This window comes from Rhineura floridana, chromosome 8 (genome assembly GCF_030035675.1).
Source record: "Rhineura floridana isolate rRhiFlo1 chromosome 8, rRhiFlo1.hap2, whole genome shotgun sequence".
Taxonomy (NCBI): domain Eukaryota; kingdom Metazoa; phylum Chordata; class Lepidosauria; order Squamata; family Rhineuridae; genus Rhineura; species Rhineura floridana.
Window position 1 is genome coordinate 89,523,484 of NC_084487.1, and position 26,268 is coordinate 89,549,751.

The 26,268-nt window shown below is 41.6% G+C and overlaps 1 protein-coding gene across 4 annotated transcripts in view; it reads left to right on the forward strand.

Moving 5' to 3' along the window:
* The first annotated feature begins 6,427 nt into the window (after positions 1–6,427).
* The window catches only part of MET (MET proto-oncogene, receptor tyrosine kinase), a 171,774-nt gene continuing 151,933 nt past the window's right edge, over positions 6,428–26,268 (forward strand). For 2 of the 4 annotated variants that reach the window (XM_061640057.1, XM_061640056.1), the window contains exon 1: positions 6,428–7,170. The gene's annotated coding sequence lies outside the window, so the exon portion shown is untranslated. Of the gene's footprint in view, positions 7,171–7,585; positions 7,695–26,268 lie in introns of those variants that run through there. The other 2 variants (XM_061640054.1, XM_061640055.1) reach the window with 2 other exon arrangements.

The following is a 26,268-nucleotide window of genomic DNA, read 5'->3' on the forward strand; positions in this document are numbered from 1 at the left end:
TTTCAACAGCATGAACCAGTGCACTGCTCGTACACATTAAACCATAGCTTATTTTATCTATGGTTTAATGTGACCTGCAAATCAAGCTAGTGTAGGATTTCTTATCTGTAGTAAAGGCCGCTCTGAAATTGGTATTATAAGATCCACACAATACATTCAAAGCACATAATTTCCACCAAAGAAGCATGGGAACTGTAGTTTGTTAAGCTTGCTGGGAATTTGTAGCTCTGTGAGGGTTAAACCACAGTTCCCAGGATTCTTTGCAGGAAGTCGTGTGATTTAAATGTGCATTGGATCTGCTTTAAATGTATGGTGTAGATCTGCTACCCTGAGGGTAGGGGTATCACTATGAGTTGGAGTTGTCGTAAAGAAAAGCCTGATCACAGTATAGGATCTCACAAAAGAAAGTTAATATTTCTTAATGGTCCAGGGTATGCCTCTTTATGGGAGCTAAATACTAGACCATGGTTTCTTAATACAGAGGTCTCTGGAATGTTTTGAATAGGAAAGGCATCAGAAGTGGGGGAGGGAGAATTAATGCAATTTAATGTAATCCTATGCCCACTTTCCTGGTAGCAAACCCCACTGAACTCAATGGAACTTTCTTCTGGGTAGACATGCACAGGAGTGCACTGTTCAACACAGAGAAGGAGAAAGCTATGAACTAAAATGAGCCAAAGACTGCTAATACCTTGGGGTTCAGTGAGGCACAGTGCTTTTCTCTTGGGATCTGATGTGAAACTGTAGATTTGCTGCCTGGCAGGAGTTTGTTAACAAACCAAAATGTTCCTTTGAAAGAAGCCAAACCCAAGCAGTGCTGCCCCTGACACTTCTAAATGCTCAGGGAAGTGGAGAGTGCAAAACCATATGTATGCTTAATCTTTTCTGCCATAGATGCATTAAATATAATTAGATATGCTGTTCTTACTCTATCAGCAGTTTGAACACTGACAAACAATGGCATTAATAAGTTGTTATCCTTTGTGTTAATTCCTACAGATTATACCATTCCTACAGATGCCTGTGGATAGGGATGCTGGAAAGATCTGTGGGCAAGACATGTTGAAATGGGCTTGGATGGATGTGTGGAGCTTGTGCTGGATTTTGATCAGCACCATTTGAGAACGGGCATTGATGCCTCCTCATTCTAAACATATTCACACTTCTCTCTATGAAACTGCAACCTTCTAGATAAGTGTAAATTTAAAAACTAGGCCATAAAATATTTTAACAGCCTATATACCTACTCATGTCTTTGCAAGGGTGCAACTATCAAATTGCTGTCATTGCAAATCTCAAGGGTTTCATTTTTACCACTGGTGTACTTGATTTGATAGCCAATATCTCAATACAAAACAACTTAAGAGTTTTGCAAGCAGAATACTCTTGTGCTTAATATCTAAGTACTCCCTTTCTCATGGGAGTCATATACGCACAAATAGATGGCTATTTGATGATGCTTATGAGGAGATTTGAGTCTGGGTCTCTTGGGATAGATATTCACCTTTGACAGTCTCAGCAGAAAGTATACAGATTGAATTTTCTCAGTTATCTATTGTATTATCCCGGTAGGATGGTATGGAGGAGAAAGGCAAAGGTTACCCATGCATGTTAAAGTGAAGGATCAGGGTTTTATGTTGTATAAGATCTTTTATCTTGATCACTATGATATTAGTACCAATGTTGTATTATATGTTTTAATACGTTTTAAAGTGGACATTGGCAACAAAAAAATGTATACGGTCTCCTTAGTGAATGATACAGTTCTCTGCATTTCTCTGCAGCAAGGGATTATTATTTTGTATAGGTGCAAGGAAATTGAAATATCAGTTCAGGTAATCTGCGCAGAGTTCCTTGGAACATTGGGTCCAATAACTATTAGTGATACAAATGTTCCATAACACATTTTTATCTTACGTTGTTTTGAGTGTTGACAACAACAGGACAGAGGGAAGCCATCTAAGAAAACTGTGGCTATCAAAAACACAGATCTTTATAAAGACAGGAGAGCTACTCTAAATTAAGTAATTTAAGGTCTACAGTGAAAAACTATAATCTGAACTTCTTGGATTTAAACATTTACTCCCACAATCAGCTAATTTATGTGATCCTACCTTCAAATTGATATGAAAAATAGTTTGTGTCAATTGCCACACAGGAAAGAAACATCAATACAGACAATTGTTCCTTTTATGAACTATTTACACCAGTTCTTTCTCCTACTGAGGGATGCTTCTGAAGCTTGGGCTTGTCTTCTTCCAACCTGAAAGAGAGAGGGGTGCCCTTAAATGACACATGTTCAACTAATTATCCTAAAATACCTGGTTTATGATAATGGAGGGGAGGCGGGGAGGGGACAAAAGGGCCTGATGGTACCCATATCAACATGTGATAATCTGGTGTTTCTGGAAACATCTTGGCAGCAGAAATGGAGTGCCGGGAGCTGAGTTATCAAGACCAGAGAGGTGAATTTGAAACATCTGACTTTCTGCCCTTAACAGCTGTGGCTGCTTTCCAAAACTGTTTCATTCCTTATACCAACTTAACAGTTATGTGATGCATTGCATACTGATAATTAGCTACCACCAGCCTGAGGGAGTGTTTTGGAATGGGAAAAGATAAAGCCAGGACACTGCAGGCAGCAGGCTGCCCAGTAGTAGGTGAGTACCAAAGGGAGAATTTCCTTTTAGGTCATCATGGGAGGGGGGCATTAGGGGACAGAGGTAGGACCCTTCTGAAAATGGCAGAAGGATCCTGAGAGACAGGGAAGTGAAGATCTCCCTGTGTGACAGACTGGGCAAGGAAAGGAAAGCTCCTAGGGGAGAGTTGTAAGAGCCTGTCATTTTGTGTAAGAGAGTTAGTTTTACAGAGAATATCATATGTGCTTTGTACACTGCTTCTGCACTTCAGGCATGCTAATGCTGTTTTAAAATCTGATTTTTTATATTGCTGCTGTTAAATATGTATGATATTTTATAGCTGTAACTGAGATAAGTAGAATTTATGTAACTGTTTTAATTTGTTTTTATCTTATGGATATTATATGATGTATGTGCATTACATTGTTATGTTTCTGTATTGTATTTTTAATTGTGTATTATAGTATCTTAAAGACGAAGGGTACTTCCAGATAGCTGTTTATTATGGGATCAGCGCTCCTTATAAATACATGTTCCTCGTGCATGATCATTGGCATCAAAATGCCAGCCCATATCTGCCCCCCCTCTGGAAATCTAATAAATAAATTCACTAATAGGCAAAAAACCTTGCAGTTTAGGAACGTACCTATAGCCCACAGATATTTCTATCAAACTTGAAAAAGCAGGGAAACTGGGCAGCTATAATAGTGAATGCACCAGGGGAGCAGGAGACCTGACCTCCTCTCTGAGATATTGTACTGCCCTACAAATTTGTCAAAATGCAAACACAATTTGGGTTGGTCTTTCACAGTCCAATCCACTTACTATGTAGCTTGGAAGAGTTTAGGAACGTGCCTCTGAGCATATGATGAGTGATGGCAACGCTTGCCATCTCCAAAGATAGAGAATTATATTTTTGTATGTTTGTTGGTGTTCTTTTTACTTTGCTTCTTTCCTGTGTTACTAATGTTTCTACAGAGAATTTAACCTAGAAAATTATATTTCTCTCATTATTCATCCTAGAAATCTGTGTCAAATTTATTTTCATTAATTTCAAAGCCTTTTTATTGGTCAATGTCATGTGATGGTGAAGACAGTCTTTTGTGTTTCAAATTGGAGGTTATGTTCTATTTCTATTTTGAGTGAATTAACAGTTGAATCTGAAGCTGCATTTTAATGTAACATCAGACTGATTACAATATGTTGCTCTTCAGCAATTACTCTAGCTGTTTGAAAAAAGAGGATGCATGTTTTCAGCCTGCTATGTTTAAACCACTTTATTTAAGGCAAGGTGGGCACGGTCAATTTAAAACATAGACCACACCTAGAAAGCAGGTCTGATCATTTGCATGCTTGCGTTCAATGAGATTTACTCCTATGCAATCATGGTAGGATAGGAAAAACTGACCATGGGGAAAGAGGAGGGGATGGGGAGGGGAAGGAGTGTATTGGAGGGGGGCAAAGGAAGGGGGAGGGGAGGGCAGGTTTGATCATTGGCATGCTTATAGAGTTCAATGGTATTTACTTCCGTGCAATCATGCTTAAGATAGGTAAAACTGACCATGATGAGGAAGGGTATGGGGAGGAGGGGGAAGGGGAAGGAAGGTATTGGAAGGGGATGGGGCAAAGGAAGGGGGACGGAAGGGGAAAAGGAAGGGGATAGGAGGGAGAAGGGAGGAGAAGGGAGGGTGGGTTTGATCGTTTGCATACTTTTTCAGTTCAATGGGATTTATTTCTGTGCAATCATGTTTAAACATGGAAATGGACTGCCTTCAAGTTGATCCCAACTTATGTTGACCCTATGAATAGGGTTTTCATGGTAAGCGGTATTCAGAGGTGGTTTTACCATTGCCTTCCTCTGAGGCTGAGAGGCAGTGACTGGCCCAAGGTCACCCAGTCAGCTTCATGGCTGTGTGGGGATTCGAACCCTGGTCTCCCAGGTCATAGTCCAACACTGACCTGGGGGAGGGGTGGGGAGGGGGAGGAGATTGGGTGGGTGGGCACTGGGCAGAAGGGAACCCCCTTTCCTTTCCAAAAGGAAAAATTGTGAACAGTATCATTGCTTTTCAAGGTTTCCCCCACGTTTTTATTCTACAGCAGGCACATGTAGCCTCCCACCCAAATTTAAACCAAAGCTGTCCCTGGCTACATCCACACCAGGCCTTTATGTAACTTTGGACAGTCATGGCTTCTCTCAAAGAATCCTGGGAAGTGTAGTTAGTGAAGGGTGCTGAGAGTTGCTGGGAGACACCCTGTTCCCCTCACAGACCTTCAGTCAGAGTGGCTGACTGTTAAACCAGTCTGGCCACTGGAGCTCTCTCAGTGGAACATGAATCTCCTCTCAGCACCCTTCACAAACTACACTTCCCTGGATTCTCTGAGGGAAGCCATGACTGTCTCAAGTGAAATCAAAGTCTGGTGTGGGTGTGGCCCCCTGATTAGGCAAGCCAAGCAGCTGTGAGTCTGGCTTTTAGAACTCTGACAGTTAGTTCTTACTGAGCATGCCCCATGTTATCATAGGGTGCAAGCCAAAATTTCTTAAATTAATTAAAAATCAGCCAGGCATTTTTTTACCTTTTAAACTGCAGAAGATGAAGGTCAGAGTATGGGGCAAGGTCAGTATTAGGATTACAGGTACTCTGTGAACATGGCTGATTTTTAATGAATTTCAACAGATCATGAGAACTCAGAAAAATGTTTAAAAGGGCTTTGGGGGGTTTCTCTGTCTTTTTACACTTTGAACTCTCAATTCTCTCTGATTGTGTTGTGTATCACCATGAAAATTGTCAGGGTTGTTAATCAAGTGTTTCTGAGTTCAGGACTATAAGTTTTGTAAGGTTTTGTTTTGAAATGAGCTTATGGGAAGGATCAGAATGGCATGGGGGGTATTTTCAATTTAACATTGAGGAATGTGAAAAATCCACGCTGGCTATAGTATACAGCCACTCTTGTGCCTGTATAATTAACACTGTTGCCAATATCCTGCTTTTGGTATCTCAAGCTCCTTCGGCTCCCTTTGAAAGGAAGGTTGGGATAAATTTAATAATAACTAAATAATAAAAAAGCTCAATCACTCATTTGGAAACTTAGGCCCCCATCTGAAAGCCCCCCAACAGGTTGCATGACCTAGAGCCCACTCCATCATGATTTTAGTTCCCGAAAGGTTATGCCACAATAAATCTGTTAGTCTAGGGATGGCCCTCCAGATGTTGTTGAACTTCAACTCCCATCAGTCTGAGACAGTATAGCCAATGGTCAGGGATGATGGGAGTTGTGGTTAAACAACATCTGGAGGGCCAGAGGTTTAATGTAAGATGCCACAAGACTTCTTGTTGCCCTTGTTGTAATAAACACATAGGGCTACCCCCTCAGAATCTCCATGGCTCCATCTTTACGCTGAAAAAAGCTGCATCTGTTCTACTCCTGTCTGTTGTGCAGCATTTTAAAGTAACAGAAGCCCTTTCAGGAAAAAAAATGGCAATCTTAAGTGTGCATCACCTGCACAACTGCTCTCATGGGTCACAGCTTCTCTGTATGCCTACACACAGCCAAATTAGAGTGGCCAGATGGAAAAAAAGAGGACAGGGCTCCTTCATCTTTAACAGTTTGCATACTGAAATTCCTTCTTCAACACAATTATGACAGGTGCAGGAGCCCTAATCCTCATTTTCACCTGGCACCCCAAACCAAATGCCTAAGAGCTACATGCTCTTTCCCAACCTAGGAGTGCTTTCTGCCATTAGAATTTAGTCACTTTGGAAGCAGCATTTCGTTTTACTGCTTTAATGCATGTAATTCACGCAGCTAGCCAGCCGCCCCTTTCAGGACAATGAAAGGCCTCAACAATTGAAGCGCTTCTCTGCGCTCTGACGGGAGCTCCTAGGAAAGTGCTTTCCTCCTTCCACTTGGCAGGGAGTTTAAACCCCATGCTTCTTCCCGAGCCCTCCTTCCTTTCCTGGCTTGAGGAGGAAGCCACCTGAAACCTGGTGGTGTGCGTAGGAGGCGAGGTGAAGGAATAGGGCAAAATTGGCGGGAACGGGCCCTTGGCGCTTCGAGCTGCGCTGCTACTTTGAAAGCCTAGTCTGTATGTGTGTGTGCGGGTAAGAAAAAGAAGACGAGAGGAGATTCTCCACATGCTGTACTTAAACCTGAAGAACCGAGGGAAAAGAAAAGAGGAGCAGTCGCGTTTATTCTCCTTCGTGGCAACAAAAGCTCTGCCTCCCCCCCCCCTTCTGGTGAGTCACCGGCAGGTCAGGAGTATCGCGCGGGAAGGGAGGGGCACCGGCGCGTTTGCCGCTGGGAGCCGCTACGAGAGCGGGAGTTCGCCTCAGCCGAGCCCAGTCAGTAAGCGCGAGAGGCTTACTTTCAGGCAGCGCCGCCTCCTCGTTCCCTCCAGGTGGCTCTCCCGAAGAGTGCGAAAGAGAGTGGAGACGGAAGGTGGTTGTGGTTGGCGGGGCCGTAAGTGACGGAATCCAGATGTGAAGCACCCGCAGCCGGCTGAACAGCTGCTTCTTCGACTTCAACAAGCAAGGTACGGCCAGAAAAAGACCCCCGCGGGTTGTAAGCGCCACAGGGAGGGAAAGGGAAACTAAAACAACAAGGCAAAAAGAAACAACAACACCCCACCAGGAGCGGCTGTGCACCAGCCACTTGCTACGGAGTATGTGTGGCAGAGCCTGACCCCGGGCATGCTTCCTTCAGGAGTAGGTCCGCTCAGTTCGTGGGGCTTACTCTCGCGTAAGCGTCGGCAGGATTGGTGTCTTTTTAAGCGGACCAATGGTTTTGTTTTTCATTCTGGGGTTCGTTTTGAAACAGGGAGTTGGCATGGCTCAATCTGGGCATCTTCTAGGCCAGCAGCGGTTTTGAGCATATGCTGATTTCCTTCCCTTGGCCCCACCATTCATCTGGGATGAGGATTCTCCTCCCCTCCCCCCCTTCCCCGTCAAAGAGCGTGAGGTCTAAGGTGGTTTGAATCCCGATAGTTCGTTTTGCAGCGATCCTCTGCATCTCTGCTCGAAAGTAAATGCCGCTGAATTTAACGAGGCTTCCTCCCAGGTAAGTAAAGTGGGTTTAGGATAGTAGTTTTAGAAATTCAGCACCGAGATATTCCAAGGATGGAAGATTTTACATTGGTACGATTTAAGGTGGCGATACTTCCTTGTAGTGGCACTGGTCACTGATGTGGAGTTAAGTGGTGGTTGATGGGTGGCTGCTGCTGATCGTAAAGGAAATGAGTGTTTGAATATTATTTTCATTTGGGGGGGGGCTACCACTGCTTTTGGAGATCTGCTTGGACTCTACAGGGCTCAGCCCCAAACCTGCTCCCAGTGCCAGAGATCATTCCTAGAGCATGTGAAGTAGTAATAACATGAAAGGGACTCTAAGCACGTACAAGGTGTTTGTATCTCCACTGAGTAGCCACAGCCAGCCCTGGTACATTTGAGGTTACGAGGTAGCGCTCTTTAATTTACGCGATATCCAGGAAGGGGACCTCTCCGCCTGCCAATGAAAATCATCCGGTACGCATCCGTGTGATTTTCCTGTAACCCGTGTTTCGTAAATAGGCACACTCCTAACTAAGGCTACAATCCTCTCCCCATTTACCTGGAAGTAAGCCTCATTGAATTCAATAGGACTTACTTATGAGTAGTCGTGATTAGGATTGTGCTGTAAGGCTGCAATCCTATGCACATTTAGCTGGGATCCTGCTGTAAATTTCGAAGTGGTTTGCTCTCCAAATGGGGAAGCGGCAATTTATGAGGTTTGGGAAAGACTAGACCTCAATCTTTTTTCTGAATACCAAGGTTCAGTCTTGAAAAATGTGACGTAATAGTAGAGTACCTCTGAGAATATACAGAGTGCATTTACATCATCATCAGTATTCACGATTTAGCCCCTGTATATCTGGGATTAGGGAGCATGAGCTTCCACGCAGTTTTGGGCCCTGGAATATATTTTTTAGGTAGATAGATTCCTTTTGTTGGATCTTGGGCATTACTTGGGGTATTTGCTGGTCTGCGATCTAGTAAGGTCTGTTGCGGTGCTTTGATTCCTTGCTGGGCTGAATCTACTGGATCAACGCACACGTACTCTCCAGAGAGAAAGGTGGGGTGGGGAGGCGAGAAGATGTGCTGAGCTCACGGAAAGGAGCCAAGAATAAGCCAAACCCTTTTTTTTCCCTAAGAGATGATTGAAGGGAGATCCTGGATGATTCAAGAGTGACTCTTTCTTATGGAGGAGTGGGAGGGGGCCGGGAAGAAAGACCTGAAGTGACTGGAGGCTGGGCAACGCGGCTGGCTTACAAAGAACTTTGGCGACCCGCTGTCTGACTCAGCCCGACGGCAGTTGCGGCGCCAACACCGTTGCTGGCGAAGGAAGCTCTGGGAAGGTCCTAGAGGCAGGCAGAGGAGGTGCTCGCTTCAGGCAAACTTGCCCGAAGGGGGCGGTTTCTTCTGCCTGTCTGCAGGTGGACGCACCTCTTCGCAGCTTGCCTGATAAGATAACGCCGCCTCGTTTCTTAGAATAGTTACTGGCGACGTGTGTGTATGGGGTGTGTGTGTGTTCTGCTATCAGTGTGGTAGGCACGAAACCGGCAGCGGATGGGCCTGAATGCAAAGTTGATTACCCTTTAACTAGAAGGGTTTATTCCTTTTTCCCTCCGCCTCCTTAGGTATTTGCAGTGCAAGACTTACCAAGAGCCAATTTGAGTGTAATAATTTCTGGGAAACAGTATTTAGTTATGATCTGCCGATGGGACTCAAAACTAGTTTGAATCAAAAAGTGCAGTTCACATAATTATCGTAATTTTGGGACTGTTTTGGAATAATATAGAATCTGATGGTTTGCAGGCAAAATATTTGCATTTGATCACATATCTTTATCAACGTTATGTTTTAAGTTAGAATCCTAAATACTTCCACAAAAAACAATAACAAAGGAACTTAGGCAATGTTCTGGAAAGAAATACTGTAGAAATGTCACAACTTATTAAGACCTATTGTCTCTTGAAGTTAGGATTCTAGATACATTGCTAGTGCATGTTGCAATGTGTATGTGCACACTTTTTGTTGGGCAAAGAGATGAAATAACCCAGTGTCATTTACACAATATATTAAAACTCTTTACTACAGGGGTTGCACATTTCAGATTTTGTGAGTGCTTCAGGTGCCCTTTACAAAATAGCTGCCATTAGAATGGGATGGGGGGGATTTATTCTATTATTTACTTATTTAAGCCATTTCTATACTGCTTTATATATATATATATAAATCTCTAAACTGTGTACAAAAGATAAAACAGCAAATATTATAAAAATATAGAATAAAGCCACAATACAAAAGCATACATAATACAAATTAACAAATAAATATTAAAACAATTGCCTTGCACTTCTCCACTGAACACCTCTTAACCTCCTGGCTCTCACCCAGGACCCCACCCATCCACCCTGGCTCTTGCCCAGGGTCGAACACACACAAATCACCCACAAAGTCTCACAAGCTTCCCAGGGGGTCCCAGAAATGGCAAACAGAAGGATATGCAGGCAGCTGGAGGCCCGGGCCTCCCCTGCGCTGGAAGGCGCTGTCGACAAGGCCACCATTCTTGCCGAGGCAGCGAAGGTAGAAGTGCGGGGCGCAGAAGGTGAGCTGCAGTTGGTGGCACGATATGAAACTAGAGTGACTGATGTTGAAATCTTCCGAGTCCTGCAAGGAGCCACGGCTCATCGTCACCGCCGCCCGCTGCATCACGAACTTCAGGTTGTGGCCCTGAAGATGTGCCAGCGGTGATGTTCATATCCACACTGACTCCAGGTGCTCCTCTTTCAGTGTACAGTAAAGCAGCTGTTGACACAACATCTGGGCTTGGCTGTCCACCCTCCTCTCAATGTAAACTTCTATCTATCAGGTCCTCATGACTCATGAAGAGTACTGCTTCTCCACCCACCCTGGAAACTTCATGCTTACCATGGGAAGTCAGCTATGCCCTGTTAGTCTTGACTGTGAAGATTCAGTTGTTAAAGGAACAAGAACCCAGTATTCCACAGTACCAACCCTAAATCAAAGCCTTGGCTGCCATCCTGTACCCACTTACCTTGGAGTAAACCCCATTAAACACAGACTTACTTCTGAGTAGACACATATACCATTGTAAAAAATGTAAATGTACTGCCTTCAAGTTAATTCCGACTAATGGCGACCCTCTGAATAGGGTTTTCATGAGGCTGAGAGGCAGTGACTGGCCCAAGGTCACCCAGTGAGCTTCATGGCTATGTGGGGATTCGAACCCTGGTCTCCCAGGTCATAGTCCAACACCTTAACCACTACCATTGTACTGTAAGTTAATTATACAGCGGATTGTTAATGAGTACATAACTTTAGGTCCTGCACAGTAGGAGACATGCTAAAACCTCTTTGCAAAGTTTCCAAAGACTACTCAAAATTAAGACATACAGGAAACGTGTATTAAAGTGGAGTGGAAGACAGTAACTCTTTAAAGCCCCATGGATTCCTATTGTCTGGTGTCCAAACAACTCACTTAACAGTCACAACTGACTTCACTCATTCATTAAAAACACTGATAGGTTGGAGCAGCCAGCATAGCACATTGTGCTTTATAACTTTTTTCCAGGAGAGCTAGAAACATACTTTTAAAACATAAAAATTCAGAATCCGAGCTCCCTGTCCTGGAGTGCCAGCGAAGGCCTTCACAGGTGCTGGGTTGGGGACCCCTGTTCTACTGGAATTCATTACATAGCGCTTTCCCAACCTTTGGGTCTCCAGATGTTGCTGGACTACAGTTTTCATAATTCCTGAGCATTGGCCAAGCTGGCTAGGGCTGATGGAAGTTGTAGTCCAGCAACATCTGGGGAGCCAAAGGTTGGGAAAGGCTGGTATAAATCAGGGGTGGAGAACCTGTGACCTCCACATGATGTTAAACTTTATCACCCCTTGCCAGCATGGCCAATAGTTGGGCATTATGGAGTGTAACAGTATCTAAAGGGGCAGCCACTCTTTATATAAACAGTGTGATCCATTAAAGGCCTACAATGCAAGCTATACATGTCTACTCAGAAGTAAACCACAATAGGTTCAATAGTACTTACTCCTAAGTAAGTGTGTGGAGAGCTGCAGCCTAAAGCTTACAGCCCACACTGAAATCAAAGATGCTATACTATCAATGCAAGTATGTTGGCCAGCATAGTAATTGAACACTATTATAATATTGCTTATGAAGACATTTTAAAAAGGTAAGACTTGGTTTATAATCCATACAAGCCGAAGCGTTCAAGGCAGTAACAGCATTTGTATATAGATGGAAGCAGTTCATAGAGACTTTGACTCTAAACACATTTTTAAAAAGTTAGGTTCTATTTAAATCAATGGTTCTAAATAAATAAATAGAATTATGTATATGGGAGTAAGGGAGGAAGAACAAAATAAAGCTCAATTTCATGAGGATTATTTCAGTTTAGAAGTTATAAATTATTAGTGTACAACTACTTATAATATAAATAGCTATGACACGCTATTTGTGTGTCACATGTCTTGAGTTGATGTTTAATGCTCACAGTGTTCAAAGGTGGGTGGTTTGCATTTTTTCATGTGTAGCATGCTTCAGCAGGTATATGCAAGTGGTTGACTGGCCTTCCCCATTATTCAATTAAACTGATAGTGTCAAATATGTTGAGTAATTTTTACAAGAGAGAATGTGAGGCAGAGATGGGGAACCTGTGGTGGTTTAGGCATTGTTGGACTCGAGCTCCCATTGTCCCTGACTATCTGGAGGGCCACAGGTGCCCCATTGCTGCTGGTAAGGAGTTGTACTCCTGGTGCAGAAGTGTGTTTTCTATAAATTTAGTATCTGAGTTTGTTTTAATAGTGTATACCTCGTTGATAATGATGAGATTAGTGGCTCCAATGGAATGAGTCACAATTATAATCTTGAAATTAACCAGTTCAGGGAACAATGAGATGGTTGCAGTCTGTTGTCCTGGATCTTGTGGTGGGCTTGGAGACTCATAGGAAGTAAAATGTGTAGTTTGGGAATCCCTTTGGCCAGGGAAGGCTAACTGAAGCTCTCCAGATGTTGTTGACTCCCAACAGCTCCAACCAGTATGACCGATGCTTGGGGATGATGGGAATTGGTAGTCCAAAACATCTGAAAGAACACAGATTAGCTTTAGGCGGCTGTGTCACAAATGGTCTGTATCAACAACCATTTACAACCCCTCCCCTTCGCAGCCATTTGTGTATGTATCTATATCTATATATCTGTAATATATATATCTGTAATCCTTCATGCTTCTGATGAAGTGGACTGAAAGCAGATGACATAATAAAGTTGTTAATCTTTAATATGTCACAATTCTCTCTTCTGTTTTTGCTGCAAAAGATTAACATGGCTACACCTCTGGAAATCATAGAAAATAACTTGTATGGGGCAGTGGCATGATCTCTGTGTTAGAACATAGATCATGCCAAATTTGTGCAAAGGATAGGTTGGGATGATTTTTAAAGTACAGATGCAGTAGAGAGCAGGGGCTGTTGAACCATTTCCATCTGAAGTTTCCCCATCAAATTACATCCCCCTGCAGCTTTTTTCCCCCTCCCAGTGGGGGTTATATTTTGGACCATCTTATCCAGACACACAATTTTAGGGGGAAGGGTTCTGTACCTCCTACTTCAGCATTTTAAATCCCTTCCTTGCATGATAGGAATTCAGTAGCTGCCTCATGCCTAGTTAGGTGCCCGGGTAGCTGTGCAATCTCACCTGTATTCAACACGAAGTCCTGCCCACAGTATGGTGTGATATCATGCCGTATAATATGAGTGTTCATTGAAAATGGGTGGTGTTAGATTAAAAGATATAGCCCTGTCCATTTTTGGCAGTCTTCTTATGCTATCATATCTGGGCTTGCTACAGAAAGTAGGTGGATCTTTTGACACAGCTCCATCCACATTGCATGATGCGGTTGAGATAATGCAGCATGAATGGGCATATATCAAAGTGAATATGGTGTAGCTTTAGCTAAGCCACTCTCCAGTTTAGCCATTGTGAGCTATTCCATCCTATGCATCATACAGTGGTGTTTTTAGTCTATACTTCTAGCACTACTTAAATTAAAAAATTAGTAATTTGCAAAAGAATACCAGCAATAGCTAAAGCAAAACCTATTAAAGCCCGAGAAAATACTATTTATTACTTAACATTTCTTGTTATGGCACACATGATCTAACTCTGATTTTGTTTTAAATTGCTCAGAGATCTATGGTTACAATGTAAATTGTTTTCTTGTCACCGCTTGATGAGATCTGCATAGGATGGCCTGAATGCTCCACAAGTAGTTGGCTCTATGTTTACCAGCCATTCAGCAAGAATAGAGAGCAAATTATGCACTGCACACATCTTGCTAAATATTTTGCAATTCCCATACAATGGACTGCTATTACTGGGTCATGTGGAGAAATTCAAATTGCTTAGTTTGCAATTAATCTGGTCTGTATATTTTCTGCTTAAGAGCATGTGAGATCCCTTTATGTCTCCCTATGCATAAAAATGGCATAACATTATGTGGGAAAATTGGTTTCTCATTCTGCTCTTGTAAAATTATCTGCCATTTATTCTAGAGCTATAAGGATAGTACAGCATTCACTTTGTACTTCGTTGAGCTGATTGCTGTCATCAGTGCTGAAGATTTTGGAGAAAGTCATTTTGGGGATGGGTTTGTAGACCTGTAATTGTACGAGAAAGCTGGCAGAAGAGAGAATCCCTAGATAAACCTTGTTTACCAGGAATTTATGCCCCAGTTTGCATAGTGACACTTATTTTCAAGTGCATATGCATAGGTTTGTTCCTCTAGTTTCTCATGATTATTTTTAATATGCATTTGGCAAGAGGAAGCAACATCTTCCCAAAGAGAAACAATGAGAGAGGTACTGTATCTAATGTTGCATTAAGTACTATGACATACAGATCTGAGCTGTGTTTCAGCAATATTCTCTCCATAAATCTGACAGACTGCTAGGAGATTGTAAGTCTTGGCTTTAAAGGGCTGAGACATGCAGTTATGCTCCTCCTATTGTTGTCTTTCTAACATTGAGGAGGAACATTATGGTAGTCGGGACTGAGCTTTTGCCATTTACCAGTTTGGTGGTCAAATGCTACTTGCTATAGATCAGAGAGTGACTGCCTAATTTCCTTTCTAGGTTATATTCCTGAAGTGGTACACCTCTGATCAGCAACAAGTTTTATAGAAGGGCACATTTGAGCAAGCAGGGCAGACCCAGTTCTCACTCATCCTCCAGAGTGGACTATAGGCATTGATCTAGCCAGCCATCACTTTTCCATATGGTTCTCTGGGTTGGCAACATGGGGACCAGATGGTCCTTGTGAAGGAGATTGGGCTTGCCCCAAGACATCACCTGTTACTGATTCCCATTGTATATTATACTTATCTACAACAGTCTTGCACATCATACTGTTTATACCGTAGACAGAGACAGAGCTTGGCTTTCTTGTATGATGGAATGTAGTTACTGCTCTTTGCCATTAGTTTCTAACACCAATGGATAAGAATGAGCAAACTGAATCCAGACAAGATGGTGTTTGCCAGTTTTTGCTTTCAGAGGTGAGTGGCCAAGCATAATGAACTTCGCTAATAATTAAATGTGATCTTTTCCATAATCACGATATGCTTTTTGATGCTATCTTTAGGGAGCAGTTTTACCAGAACAACCTGACTCTGGGACTCTAACTCAAGATATAGGATTTGGCAAACATCAACCATGCTCTTAATAATTTCCAGGCTTGATAACTGTAATGTTCATGTAGGGTTTTCCTTGACAAGTATTCAGAAGCTGCAGCTAGTGTAGAATATGGGAACCATGATAATCTTGTAAGATCTGCACAGGCTTCCTGTTAGCTTCTGGGTGCAATTCAAGGCAATATTGTTTCACTCCTTAAAACTATATCTGGCCCCCACAAACCTTGGGGAATACTTCTCCCTTTATAATATGTACTGGAGGCTAGCCTTGTTCTATATCCATTGTAATGCATGAGCTTAGGAGCAGGACTTTTTTGATAGTATCAGGTTTGTGGAACTCTTCCTAGGGACATCCAAGTTGGCAGAAATTTGGAGGCTTTTCACAAATGGTGAAATATTTTACTCTTTAGGAGGGTGCTTTATCAGTCTTTAGTTTTGTGAGGTAAGTTACTCTGTCTTCCTGCTTGGTTTTTATATATTAATTTGCATTAAAATTTGAAAACAAAAATTGTAGTGTTGTGTCACTTATCTGTAGTATGTCTACATGTTGAACAAATAAGGCTTTCCATTTTGTCTGGAACTTTCTCCAAAATAACATTGTCTTTGCAATTATATTAAAAGTATTTATAATTCATACATAACAGCTGACACAAGCACATTAGCAGAAACGTTTTTTTAAATCAATTTCTTCACCCAGGGGAAATGTTGTATAGATGACACTTTAAAGATGAGAATAATTAAGTGACCTTTCTCTCCCCCCCCCCTTTTCCCTTCTAGAACACAAATCTGGTCTGCATTAAGCTCTTTGAATTCAAAGAACATGTGTTTTGTTTCAGATACCTTTTAAGAAATCAAATTAGCATTACAATCTAATTTCCAAAGCCATCACAACACAGATTATTGTGCTAACTTGTTCCTTTCACTGTTAACAAACCTTTGGAATTGTCAGCTATTTGCATCCAGGAAGCCAGTGTGCTATATAGGGTAATTCATACTGTTTTGAGGAGTTGTATGACCTAATTTCTGTGGGCCAGGTAAAATTTACTGGGCTAGGGGATTGTCAAGGAAGGGCTTGGATTTCATTGGGTTACAGATTTGACAATGCTGGTTGTAGTGAAAATGTGAGCTGAATGGAGCAATAGATTTGGTAGTAGGACATTTGTGTGTAGTTTTGCAAGGTGCTATAACGTTTGTTTGTACCAGAGTACCAGTGTCAAAGCTTGGGTTTTTCTATTAATTTTATGGAAATAAGATACACAAGAAGCATTCTTGATAAGTAATGTCAAGGATATTGATCTCTGCGTTATAACATATAACCTCCCACAGTCAATCACATTCTGTGCATTTACTATGGAATCTAAGGATACAATGTACAGGAATGTGTCCGGTGCAATCCCACATGGAGCTGCTGATTGATGGTGATACACTCCCATTTGTTGGGCAAGTAGGGAAAGTTGCCAACAGCCACTGGGGCTTCCCAAATTTCCTCAGCAGATTTTACCTATAGAAAATGGATTATACAAAGGCTAAAGAAATCCCAAGCCTTCTCTAACAGAAGGATGGGTGGAAGAATGATTGACAACAGGGAAGTGTCATAGAATGATGGGTGGAGTAAGAGTAAATGACAGGTGGGGAGAGTTAGATGAGTTAGAGCAGCCTTCTGCAACTTAACGTCCTCCAGAAGTATGGTCCAAAACACCTGGAGGGCACTTAGTAGGCTGAGTCAGAGAGATCAGGGAGACTGAGGTAAAAGACTGGGAGTTATTAAAACGGGGAATCAATTATGCTAGGTCAGGATAGTAAAGACAATACCTCTAGTTAAAAAGACCTCAGTGGATGACTGAAGAAACTCTTAAAATGGTTAAAGAGAGAAGGAAAGCAAAAGGAGACAGAAACATGATTAGAACCCTAAATGCAACAATACAGTGACTAGTACGTAGGGACAAAGAGAACTATAACAATAGTTATTGTACAGAAATAGAAGAGGACAACAAAAAGGGTAGAACAAGAGCCCTATTCCAAACGATCAGAGGAACTAAAGGGATATTTTAAACCAAGAGTAGTGATGTTGAATAATCAATGGGGGAACACACTGACTGACTGAGGTGAAATAAAAGCAAGATGGAAGCAATGCACTGAAGAACTCTATAAAAGAAATGCAAGGATGACAGATCCATTTATGGAGGAACCATATGATGAAGAACCAGAACTTTTAGAATGTGAGGTGAAAGCTGCTCTTAAAATACTTGGAAGAAACAAATCACCAGGAACAGATGGCATACCAATAGAGTTGCTACAAGCTACTGAGACTGAATCAGTCCAAATTTTGACAAACAATTATCAACAAATATGGAAAACTAAACAATGGCCCACACACTGGAAGTGTTCAATATACATCCCAATTGCAAAGAAAGGGGATCCCAGGGAATGCAGTAATTATCGAACTATTGCCTTAATATCCTATGCAAGTAAAGTAATGCTCAAGATTCTACAACAAAGGGTCTTACCATATATGGAGTGAGAAATGCCAGACATCCAAGCTGGATCTAGAAAGGGAAGAGGCACCAGACATCATATTGCAAACATAGATAGGATAATGCTTTATAGATTACAGCAAAGCCTTTGATTATATAGATCATGAAAAACTATAGAATGCTTTAAAAGAAATAGGGGTGCCACAGCATGTGATTGTCCTGATGCGCAACCTATACTCTGGACAAGAAGCTACTGTAAGGACAGAATATGGAGAAACCAATTGGTTCCCCATTGGAAAGATTGTTAGACAGGGGTGTATTTTATCACCCTATTTGTTTAATCTATATGCCGAACATATCATATGGACAGCAAGATTGGACCAGGATGGAGGTGTGAAAATTGGAGGGAGAAATATCAATAATTTAAGATATGCAGACGATACCATACTACTAGCAGAAACCAGTAATGATTTGAAACTAATGCTGATGAAATTTAGAGGAAAGCACAAAAGCAGGACTACAGCTGAACCTCAAGAAGACTAAAATAATGACAAAAGAAGAGCTATACAACCTTAAAGTTGACAACGAGGACATTGAACTTATCAATACTTTGGCACAGTCATTAACCCAAATGGAGACAATAGTCAAGAAATCAGAAGAAGGCTAGGACTGGGGAGGGTAGCTATGAGAGAACTAGAAAAGGTCCTCAAATGCAAAGATGTATCACTGAACACTAAAGTCGGGATCATTCAGACCATGGTGTTCCCGATTTCTATGTATGGATGTGAAAGTTGGACAGTGAAAAAAGCGGATAAGAGAAAAAATCAACTCATTTGAAATGTGATTTTGGAAGACAGCTTTGTGCATACCATGGACTGCGAAAAAGACAAATAATTGAGTGTCAGAGCAAATTCAGAACTATCACTAGAAGCTAAAATGATGAAACTGAGGTTATCATACTTTGGACACATAATGAGAAGACATGATTCAGTAGAAAAGACAATAATGCTGGGAAAAACAGAAGGGAGTAGAAAAAGAGGAAGACCAAACAAGAGATGGATTGTTTCTATAAAGGAAGCCACAGACCTGAGCTTACAATCTGAACAGGGTAGTTCATGACAGATGCTGTTGGAGGTCACTGATTCATAGGGTCACCATAAGTCATAAATGACTTTAAGGCATGTAACAACAACAGGATATTAAAACAATTGTTTACCAAATGACTACTTGTTCTAGCTCTTTCCCATAAATAAAGATATTTACTGATTGTTAAATTCATGAACATATTCTGGTGTGGGAGATTCTAGGTAAGAAGATATCTTCCTATGTGCTGACTTTGAATTATGCACCTAAGGAAGAACTTTGCTTCTTTCTGTAAATCAGTATATGGTGGTAGCAGATTATTTTGAGGAATATTAAGGGAAGCCTGGACTCGGGACCAGCTCAACTTAAGCTAATGATTTCTAGGGGATCCCTGGAACTTCACATCCACAAAATATTTTTTCCAGCTATGGCTTATACCATTGGTTATGAAAGTCTTGTGAAATGTTTGTGTTCTTCCCATGCAAATTTGTAACAAATGTTTTTTTGTGTTTACGTTTATTGAATTCTGTTTTTTGTAGAGAATAAAAACTTGAAAAAGGTTAATGTTCTCCACTTGGATAGGAATCCCACAAACATGTTTATGATTAATTTACACTTCCTTATCTCTTCTTTATCTTTGAAGAGCCCTATTGAAGTTCCAGGGTTTCATCTTATGGATAGCATTTTTTTTTGTTCCTATATCTCCTTTACAGGAATGTCTATCCTACTTAAACAGCATAAAATGCCCTAGAAACATTTTTTCTTCAGATAAGTTGATCCAGGTCTATAAATTTTAAGAATAAGCCTAGCAACTAGATATGTGACATTTATTGAAATTCATTCTTTGTCATTGAGCTCATTGCTTTCAGAAATATTGAGAATACTAAGGAATCATAAATGCAATTTGATTAAATCTGCAGTTGTTACTCTTTGCTTTCTGAAAATTGATCTCCCTCTCTTGAGCTTGAGTTGCTTACTGATTAAAAGCTGTGCACTGAGTTAAATAGGTTACATTTGTTTGTCCTCCCCCACCTTGTGCAAGTTTGAACAGGCTATGAATGTACTAAAAACCTAATATAATCTCTCCCTACTGTAATGTGCACATTTTCTTAGAAATAGCTGTTTGTCTGAAACTGTGTGATGACACATCCTTATGTTCCATTGTATGAAGACAAATACCTTCTGATTGTAGATGTTTCCTGTTTTCTGTGCGTGCTGCTGCTGAACTAAACCTTCCTTCCCATGTATGTTGACTTTTCTTTAATCCAAAAGTGATTAAATAAAATATTTTACTACATGGCATGTTCTGGCAAAACTGATTCTGGCTTCAAATTTCACATTATATCCATGTCTTGGTGCATCTGAATCCCAGGGCTTCTTTTATCTCTGATTCTGTGGCTCGCTGAGTCTCTTAGTGAAGCTTTCCTTATGCACTCCTATGTATTCCTAGAGCATTCCTCATTCCTCCAGCTCTTCCTGCCAGACACTCCTTATTCTGGTCACTCGCTTACCTACTGTCCTTTGGACCTCTTAGTGAATTTAGAAACCTCAAACCCTATCATAGTAAAAGATTCCTGGCTGGGAGTCAGGTATAACTATCTTGTTACTTGACTTGACCTGTCGATTCTCCTTTATATCATCAGTGCCTTTAGGACAGAAGTGTGGCAACCACAGGGGGAGGGACTATAGTGGCTACAGGAGGGGAGGCCCAAGGCACCTGGTCTGGGGGACCCTCAAACCTGGCAGCACCTTCTGGTCCCAGTGATGTCATGACTCCTTGGTTTGGAGCTCATTTTTGCAATAACACAGCCATTAGATTAGGAAATCTAATGTTAAATGTATTTCCTTGAGCTCAGCCCTGTAGCCAGAGTGGAGCAAATGGGCACCCTCTCCCCAGTTTTTTGTTTCCCCCCCTAATTTGTGACATGACAGACAATGATAGCCTCCATTTGAAGAATGACAGCTTGTTTTAAGAACAGGAGCAATTAAAGAATAGGACCTTCTGAAAAATTCAGGCATGGCAAGTGCACAACAAAAGCCTCATCTGGAAGCCCCTCAAAAGTCTGCTCACTCAAGACTTTCCCTAACTGATGGTGGATTTTTCATGATCAAAATTGTCCTAAAATTAAAGTGATCCTGAAAAAACAACCTGTGTAGTAACATGACTGTTGAAGAATTAAATATTAGAACTTTTGTGTTATAGTGTTAGACTCCACCCCTTGGACTTCCTTTGCTCTGTTTTTCAGTTTCAGCTGTGTTACCTACCTAGATAGCCTGTTTTGCCTGCAGTAAGAAGTAAGTTTATTTATTCTGTAGTTTATTATGATGAGGAGAGCAGGATTGGGTGCTTGTTGCAAAAGGGTGAAATTAAAAGATAACTTAAAGTGATCTGAAAAAATATGCATCCTGTTACCCTTTAGTCTTTTAAAGCATTCAGTATACTCACAATCATAGTGACTATTTTTCTTCTTTTCTTTTTTTGAGTACTTGATGGCAAAGGATGAAAATGGACCTAGAGGAATAGAAGCATTGATGTGCGCACTACAGTTAGCTGCCTGGCTGGCTGGCCACCTGGGCTGTAACTCAGGCCTAATTTCTGATTTTCTGATTTTTTTTTCCTGTGTGCAACTCAGTGTAAGGCCTTTTCAGGGTTTCTGGACAGAAAAATGAACCCAGCAACCAGTTTTTTAAAAAAGGCTTTCTACAATTAGTTTCTGATCGCTCACTTATTCCTTTATATAGCAAACAGTTAAAAAGTTTTCCCTTGATTGTCTAGCAGGAAGGAAAATCTAATGGTTAGGAACAAGACTCTTAGGAGGGACCCTCAAGGAGGAGTTAACAAACATACTATAGCTGCCACTATTAAATCATCTCTCAACCACCCAGCGGAGCTCTTTAAAATTGTCCGAGGGCTTTTACATTCTAGCCCTCAGGAAATTATAGAACCTTCAGACACCCGCTGTAATGAGTTCGCTGGGCACTTCCAAGATAAAATCTCATGCATCCGCCGGGACTTAGACTCCAGTATTACGGCAGTTGAACCTAATGAGGTATCCGGAGCACGGTCTTGTCCTTATTTGTTGGATGAGTTTCAGTTGGTACAGCTTGAGGACATTGACAAGGTGCTTGGACTGGTGTGTGCAACCACCTCTGTACTGGATCCTTGCCCCTCTTGGCTAGTGAAAGCTGGCAGGGCTGGAACAGCCGGCTGGGCCAGGGAAGTGATAAATGCCTCCTTGAGAGATGGAGTGGTCCCTAGTTGCTTAAAAGAGGCAGTAGTGAGACCACTCCTGAAGAAACCTTCCCTGGACCCAGATAATTTGAACAACTATAGACCGGTAGCGAATGTTCCATTCCTGGGCAAGGTCTTAGAACGGGTGGTCACCAGCCAGCTCCAGGTGCTCTTGGATGAAACCGATTATCTAGATCCATTTCAATCCGGTTTTAGGCCTGGTTTTGGCACTGAAACAGCCTTGGTCACCCTGTATGATGACATATGTCGGGAGAGGGACAGAGGGAGTGTTACTCTGTTGATTCTCCTTGATCTCTCAGCGGCTTTTGATACCATCCACCATGGTATCCTTCTGGGGAGACTCATGGAGTTGGGAGTTGGAGGTACTGCTTGGCAGTGGTTCTGCTCCTACTTGGTGGATCGTCTCCAGAAGGTAGGGCTTGGGGAACATTGTTCGACACCCTGGACTCTCCATTGTGGAGTCCCGCAGGGATTGTTCCTGTCCCCTATGCTTTTTAACATCTACATGAAGCCGCTGGGTGCGGTCATCAGGAGCTTTGGAGTGTGTTGTCATCAGTATGCTGATGACACGCAACTCTACTTCTCCTTTTCATCTTCCTCAGGTGAGGTTGTTAATGTGCTGAACCACTGCCTGGCCACGATAATGGACTGGATGAGAGCTAATAAACTGAGACTCAATCCTGACAAGACTGAGACGCTGTTAGTGAGTGCCTTCTCTGACCAGATGGTGGATGTTCAACCTGTTCTAGATGGGGTTACACTCCCCCTGAAGGAACAGGTTTGTAGCTTGGGGGTTCTTTTCGATCCATTCCTGTCTCTCGAGGCGCAGGTAGCCTCGGTGGCACGGAATGTGTTCTACCACCTTCGGTTGGTAGCCCAGCTACGTCCCTATCTGGAAAGCGACGACCTCGCTTCAGTTGTGCATGCTCTGGTAACCTCTAGATTGGATTACTGCAATGCGCTCTACGTGGGGCTGCCTTTGAAGACAGTTCGGAAACTACAGCTAGTGCAAAATGCAGCTGCTAGACTGCTGATGAGGACTAGGCGGTCTGTACATATAACACCTGTTCTGGCTCGTTTGCACTGGCTACCTATCTGTTTCCGGGCCAAATTCAAAGTGCTAGTTTTGACTTATAAAGCCTTACATGGCGTGGGACCACAATACCTAGTGGAACGCCTCTCCCGATATGAACCTACCCGTTCACTGTGTTCAACATCTAAGGCCCTCCTCCGAGCTCCGACTCACAGAGAAGCTCGGAGGGTAGTAACAAGATCTAGGGCCTTTTCAGTGGTTGCCCCCGAATTATGGAATAGTCTCCCCGATGAGGTGCACCTGGCACCTACACTTTTATCTTTTCGGCGCCAGGTTAAAACCTTTTTATTCTCCCAGGCATTTTAATCTATTTGTGCTTTTAATGTATATCTGGCTGTTTACTTGTTTAATAATGTATATTTTACTGCTTTTGTAATTTTATTGTATTTTATCCATGTTGTGCACCGCCCTGAGAGCCCCCGGGCTGTGGGTGGTATATAAATCGAATAAAATAAATAAATACATAAATAAATAAATAAAAGTATTTCTTCTCTCTTTGCCCTTCCCTAAATTTGTAGTACAGACAAGTTTTTTTCCCCTTGGGTGGAATAAAAAACTGAGAAGCGTACTTAATCTGGCATCAAAGCAAGCTCAGGAGCTCACTGTCATTACCAAAGTAATTCAGTTCATGAAGAATCAAAACACGGGGACAGACCACAGGTGAAGGAGAACTGTAGCTATAGGTAAAGTCAAGTGTTTGAGAGTCTCCTGGGGAATCTCTCAAAAAAGGGTGAGACAATTCTGCTGATTAAACTTCAGTCATGTAAATTAACACACTGTCTGGATGGAGGAGGAGTGAAGGGGAAGGTCACTGCCTTCCCCTTCCCCTGGCTGGGCCCTCACATCCTATCCACCAATGGAGGGGGATTAGCTATCTATACACATAGAAGTTACATGTATTTTAATCTGTTTTTAGCTTATTGTTGATTTTAATTACTTTTTGAATGTTTTTAAATATCTATTTTAATTGGCTTGTTATTGATAATTTTAAAGTTTCATTTTTTTTGTAAATCGCCTTGAGGTTTCAATATAATCAAGCAGTATATAAATTTTGTTAAATACATAAACTGGAGCAAACGCCTAGGCTTGTAAGAAAGACAACTAGCTCTATTCACGTGCCCATTTAGGCCCTGCTGGACGTGTGGAATGAGTTGATGGGCTTCTGCCTTCTGCTGTCATCCTAGTTTACATGATTTGAAGAGTCTCATTTTGTAAGGCTTATTCTTATAGGTTCCTGTACTATTGCTCTTTCCTAGGTTTGTGTGCATGTATTTTGTGCACAGAGGTCAGGGGGTGGGGTCAGGAGATGGGACCAGCTCCTGCCATGTATTAATTTAATTGAAATTAGTGCCTGAACAGGCCTATAGTCAATAAGGGTGTTTCCTTCTCACAAAAACAGTCTTTGATTGCACAAAGACTTTGTGCAATTGCAGGCTTGACTACATATATGTATAAATGCAAGCAATCCAAGGCCTAGGAGTATTTCACTAAGAACTAAATTAATAACAAGGGATCTATTTTCTTTGACAATAGTTTTGGCTGTGATCAGCAAGGGCTTTTTAAACATCCTTTCATTTTAGTTAAATTTATTGACTGAAATAGGTTTTTAATGGACTTTGGCTCATGCCTAGACAACTGCTGGCCTACCCGAGGAGTTTATGATTCTCTGCTGCTCATCCATGTTTACTCTGTGCAGCATTGTACCACTTGTTTTTGTTATGTGCCTTCAAGTTGATTACGACTTATGTCAACCCTAGGAATCTATAGCAGAGCTAAAAGTAGAGTTGATAAGTGCAGTGTTTAGAGGCCTGGGATTTTTAGAAACAAGAATCTGAATTCAGATTATGCATAGTAGGCATTTTAAAAGTTCCTTCCTTGTATGCAGCAAGTGAAGATAAGTCCTCTTCTAGAATCACTCCCTTCTCCTGCTGCCAGTCTAATATAAGTTCTGGGGGGACTGGCTTGTGCCCAGGGACATCTGGAATCCTGGTCTAAATCAGGGAATGAATTTACCACAGATATTAACCAAATACTCTCTTTCTTTGTTCATTATTCCATACCATGACAGCTCTGTAGACCACAATCAGATCACCCAGTTTCTAAAATGTCCACCTGGTAAGTCTATTGAAAGGTAGCAGCAGATGTATGCATTTGATAAGTTGATTGATGACTCTTCTGAATCTTAGATTGGAATAATAGCCCTGTATTCTGAGAAATTCCAAATAATTTAATGGCACATATACCATCACAGCTCTTCAGTTTCATTGCTTCCCCCATAATATTTGCTTTTGGAAAATGGTGTGTTTAAAGTTGTCTGGGTTGTTTCTTTGAACACACAGCCCAAAGTAGGCTATATTCTTATACTGAACCATGCATACTTAAATTCTTAGTTGTCCAAACGCTCTGTTTGCCTCTGGGCTAATCCCCATGGCAGCATAATTTATGCAAGCAGCAATCTGTCTAATCTTTTGAATATCCAGATATTTTGGAAATCTGTTAGGCTACCAAGCTGCATTGTAAAATTAATATTTCTTTGAACTCTGTAAGCTTGTATTTGCAGTCCCTTAAAATGAAATCTATATGAAGGAATTTGTGGCAGAAATTACATGTGAGAACTTTTCATAAGAGATTTATTGAAAAAGCTTCTGTTTGTTCATGGAAACCTTAATGCCCTTCCAATCAATTCATAGATTAGTGGCATACGTAAATAATTAGCTTAGCCTCCCATCTACTCTTTCTATTTGCCTGCTTTAGCTAGATTAGAATTTTGAATAACCAGCTTCATTCCAAAATCTTCACAACCAATTCTATTCTATAAACCTAACTAGGAATAGAAATTTGCCATCTTCCAAAAGATGCAACACTTTGGGGTGATATCTAATCAATATGGGATTCTGCAGGGTCGCTGTTTCATAGGGTTGCCCATAAGCTGTAATCAATTTGAAGGCACATAACAAATGGAC